Raw genomic sequence first — 5,165 nt, 5'->3', positions numbered from 1 at the left:
CGCCGACCCGCGCCTGAGGGGGCGGGGCGAGGCGGGGGGCGGGGCCAAGGCGGTGAGGACAAGGATTGGTGGAGCTCTTGGTGGGCGGGGCCAAGAGCGAGGTGGGCGGAGCTAGAGCGGATATGGGCGGAGCTTATAGGTAGGCGTGGATACGGTAGCGGTGGGCGGAGCCTATTCAGGCTCCGCCCACCGCTACCGTATCCACGCCCCCACACCACGTGATCCCTTGATTTTCGGCGAGGGGGCTGGGTGGGCTGCACCTTCCTGCCTTCCCCTCCTCGCTTGAGGTTGCTGTGAGGCCCCAGTGAATCCTGTCTGGGGCTGAGGCCCTGCTAGAGGCAGCTCTGTGGGATGAGAGTGGGGCCAATGAGCTAAAACAGGTTTTACCCGGGATTTGTCTTTGCCTTCCCCAGTAAACTTAGTGATGGCAAATAGCCGTGCGCTCCTCCTCCCCGCTGCCCTCCACTAGCTTTGGGGAAACGCTGTGACCATAAAACGCTGACAGCAGTAGGTGGTTGATAAGAAGCTCGACGTGAGCCGGGAGTGTACACTCGTAGCCCAGAAGGCCAACTGTATGCTGGGCTGCATCAAAAGAAGCATGGCCAGCAAGGCGAGGGAAGTGATTCTGCCCCTCTTTTCCTCTCTTGTGAGGCCTCATCTGGAGTGCTGTGTCCAGTTCTGGAATCCTCAACATAAGAAGTATATAGAGCTGTTGGAGCGGGTCCAGAGGAGGGACACAAAGATGGTCAGAGGGCTGGAGCAGCTCCCATACAAGGACAGGCTGAGAGGGTTGGGGTTGTTCAGCCTGGAGAAGAGAGGACTCTGAGTGAGGAGACCCAGTCCCTGGAGGTGTTCAAGGCCAAGTTGGAGGGGGTCTTGGGCAGCCTGATCTGGTGGGAGGTGTCCCTGCCCATGGCAGGGGGGTTGGAACTGTATGATCTTTAAGGTCCCTTCCAACCCAAACTGTTCTATGATTCTATGATTCTATGATTAAAAACCATTAGGGGTGGATGCTGTGTATTCCCTGTCACAGGGCGATTCTAAATGCACCTGATGCATGGCGGGCTGTGCTAACCTTTTACTCGTTTCTGATGCTCACCATGTTTCAGCTGTCTCACAAGTTTCAAACCATTCTTCAGGACACCCGCAGGCAGCTTTCACCCAGATTTTGCTGGTTTTCACCTCATGGCTTTCACACGAAGCTGTAGCCCAGCTCCAGGGAGCTCAGCTGGGTTTCCAGCTCAGTGAGCTTTTGTGCAAAGCTGACCCGTTTGCGGGGATTCCGCTGACAGCTGAAAGCACAGTGGTTTTCATACGGTTTCGTGATGGCCAATGTCTACTTGAGTGCTGGTCTGATGGTTCTGATATTCCACCGCCTCGTGCTGGTGACATCCACAGGTTTTAATCACTTTCTGGGTTTTATCATTTTATGACACCACTAATTAGTAGTAGCAGCAAAGACTGCAAGTCTGACATTTGTGTGCAAGTCAGGGTAAAAAAAATTTATGTGTACATGTAATTGAAGAAAAACATTCTTCTTTTCTTTAAGCATTATTTCACTCAATCTTCTACGGACGCACTCGGACTGAGTACACTATGATTTATAGAGCTGTGACAGGAAATTCGGTGCTCAGCTGGTGTTGCAGCATAACTGCTTGATAATCATAGTAAAACAAATCTGCTCCATTGAAAATAAACACGTAGTATATTACTTAGTATTGTCCCATTAGCTTTGTGGTTTATGTATATACTAATGACACTCTATTTAGGCTGCAGGCATTCAGTTTTTTGATGCATGTGCTTGGTAAAAAGCATCCTGTGGAGGAAATGTGAAATATGTGGTTATGCTTGAGTCACACTTTGGACATCATGACACGGCAGAATTTCTGTAGTGATAACAGTACAGGGAGCGATTGGTTTTCTTACGTTGCTGTTTAACAAGGCAGGCTGTGACTGTCCAAGACTCTTCTGTAGCCCTTTAAATTCACAAGAGAGCCCATGAACGGCAAGCAGGACTGGCGATGGGAAATAAGGGGCTGCAGGAAGCTGTCTTATTTTTCAGCCACTGCTGAGATAAGGGAGAAATGTCATAAGAGTGCTGATAACATTTACAATATTAAACAAATCTGGACATTGTTTAGAAATTTATTAGCAATTTTAAAATAACATCATTCCTTAGATAAAAATGCAATCTTACAGGAATATACATTTGTCCCACACAGAGATGACCCTATAGCTCACTGGCGGGCCATTCGCTCTAGCTTTCCTCTGTTGATTTTAAAACGTGCGAGAGGGCAAGACGGACTCTGGCACTGATGACAGGCTTACATGACGGTTACAAACTGTACAGCATTATTTACAAAAGCATTTCTGTGGGTTCATGAAAACTAGATATAAAATTGTGGAAGGAGGTAAAGAATTGAGATGGGGAAGGGCTTGGGTGGAGGTGCAAGGAAGGGCTGGGAGGGTGGGCAGGGAGTGTAGGGCAGAGCGGGAGAGGAGGTTTATATCTGGATTGATTTATTATTGAGAGAGGTCATTTTACAGCTCTGGGCAATTCAAGTGAAGGCAAAACACTTATATTTATCAACATTTATAGCTGATGGTCAGAGCAGGAAATGATGCTCCAGGGCCTGAACTTAAGAGGTGCTGAGGAACCCCATCTTCCCTGGAGTCACTGGGAAACACAGCTATGCAGTGCCTTGCTGGGCAAGACCTAAACCATGCAGATGCAGGCCAGATACAATACCCCCCAGATCTTAAACAGTTTTGATCCTGCAGTGCTCAGTCATTGGCGCTGATGTGAATTCAGACTGAGTGAGAGATCAGCTCCTACTTTCATTCCTGAAACCGGACTAGATTCCAACCACTTCTTGCCAGAATTCACCCAAAGCAACTTTATCCCTTGCTCTACCAAGTGGCAATCATTTGGAGGGAGATTCCATCATTCGGAATTGATTTTTAAGGCAGTTTGAAAAGTATCTCCCTCTTTTTTTTTTTTTTTTTGTGTGTGATGCAGCAATGTTTGTCAAAGAGATATTTACAATCTCACTCCTCCTCTGAAATCATTCCACATTCAAGCTGTCAAGACTGAATAAGCCTGAAGCAATCACTTCTATGAGCGATCATAAGGTTGACGATGTTTAGGTAGTATTGTTTGCCAGTCTACCTAGGTGCTTGAGATGGAAGCAGACTGGCTTAGGATGCTTAAAATATTAAAAGCACTACAGCTCATTTGGGAAAGAGTTTGCATTTTGCCTGGCTGGACAAAATGCAAAAGGAAACCATGGGTATTTCATAATCTGAACAATGAGGCTAATGCAGGGTGTCTGAGTTTGTGTGTCTGTCTTGAATAGGGAAATGCTTTGGGAAGGGGTTGTTTGAATGCTGGCAGAAATACCTGTTGTTGGGTGGAATGAAACTCCCTGCTCCACTGGGCCTGGGATGCAGCTGCTAACCCTGACCTGATGAAAGGGCTGGGCAGAGCACTGTGAACTTCAGGCTGCAGTGGGGGAGGCTGTCTCTGTGATGTGGGGTAGAAAAGCAATATGGTAGAAGTGTGGAGATGCGCTCCCGATCCTAAGCCCTTGGTGATGCTAATGAGGATTCCCTTATTACATCAGTCATTGGTGCTGCTCCTCTCAATTAGCCCTTTAGAAAGGGACTTGATTAAGTTGCCTAGTTGTCTCCTGCCACCTGAGACCTTTGTTGTCCAGGTAGGGCTGTTAGCTGTGAACCAGTCCTGGGGAAGAGATCTGTCTTTCTGGACCAGCTGTCGCAGGCTGGTCAGAGTACTGTACGGTTTCTCAAACAACAGAAGATGCCCACGTTTAGGCAACTGAATCAAACCCTGTGCCCCTAAAGAAGGCCTGCTTTTTATGCTTAAGTGTTAACGGTTATGTCATCTCCCCCATAAGGGGCAGGGGAAGAATGAAGGATTTAACTAGAACACTAAAGTTTGTATCAGAAAAGGGTTATTTTTTTCCATTCCAGTGTGATGCTACTGACTTATCTGAAAGCAACTGGAGCCCAGCCTGTTTTCAGTACAGGATATACCTCTCAGCTGCACTTCTGCCCTTGCCTGCCCCACCTCAGGGTGCTGTAGCAGCAAGGCCATAGTGGTTTCAGCTGTCCAGAAACAAAGCAGCAACAAAGAGCAAAGCTCTACTGACTGAGAACCCATTGGAAATATTTGGGATCCCTGGGCTTGCTAACCCAGAACAAGACTTTTAAAACTTTGCAACATTCAGAAGAAAAAAAAAAACACCAAACCCCTGTGCAGCTATCGAAATTTAGATTTCTTAGAGCTCTTTGGAGAAGTAAATAAATGGACAAAAGATATAATAATTTTTTCTGGCTCAGTTCTGTTTTCTACATTCTTTGCATCAATACAACCTCCTTGGCCACTAGTGCCCTTCATATCTGTGTTAGCAAGATGGGAACTGGGGCTTCTGACAGCCTGAAATATTTTCCTAATATGCACTACAGTTTTCATTGTGGGAACTGATAAAATATCACTGCTACCAGAAGCCCCCGACTGGATTTACTTATCAACTTTGTTGTGCTCCAAATTCCCCATTCCGTGTTCCTCTCCCCCACCCTGCCCCTGCCGCAGGGACAGCCACACGGGACGGTGCATACATCTTAGGATATTCAGTTCTGTCTCAGTAGGGCTGCTTCACTTCAGCTCACTGGACCAATGGGTTGGGGTTTCTTATCTACACATATGAAGCGAGGCCTCCAACTTCATCAATGACATAGGTGAACAACCCCACCAGCTCACGGTGCCGTCACCTCATACGATTGTGTCTGTGTGCAAACACGCATACTTTTTTCATACAGCAATCTGAAACTATCAGGCAGAAAAGACACAGGAGCCTGGCTGAGACCCATACAACTGTTATATTGGCGTCAGTCTAAAGAAAGCAATGATACATTGCTTTGGAAATTATCAAGAAATGTAAAAAATGCATTTGCCCTTTTTTTGTTGTTGTTGTTTGTTGTCATTGTTGTAGTCATCAGGGGCAGGGTTCTGAGTCAGAAAACAAAGCAGAAATAGATGCGATTCTGTACATGGCGCCTCTCTGGCTGTCCCTCCGTGCTGGGGTGTGGTGGGCAGGGTAATAAAACAGGCGGATCCCCTGCAGTAGCAGCAACATCTACAC

At 47.0% G+C, this 5,165-nt stretch overlaps 1 protein-coding gene across 7 annotated transcripts in view; it reads left to right on the top strand.

Moving 5' to 3' along the window:
- MICAL3 (microtubule associated monooxygenase, calponin and LIM domain containing 3) overlaps window positions 1-5,165 on the top strand; it is a 571,168-nt gene that overhangs the window by 500,658 nt on the left and 65,345 nt on the right. The gene's annotated exons all lie outside the window — the stretch shown is intronic.

This window comes from Phaenicophaeus curvirostris, chromosome 1 (assembly GCF_032191515.1).
Source record: "Phaenicophaeus curvirostris isolate KB17595 chromosome 1, BPBGC_Pcur_1.0, whole genome shotgun sequence".
Lineage (NCBI taxonomy): Eukaryota > Metazoa > Chordata > Aves > Cuculiformes > Cuculidae > Phaenicophaeus > Phaenicophaeus curvirostris.
The sequence above is the reverse complement of the archived record's forward strand: the minus strand, read 5'-3'. Positions and strand labels throughout refer to the sequence as shown.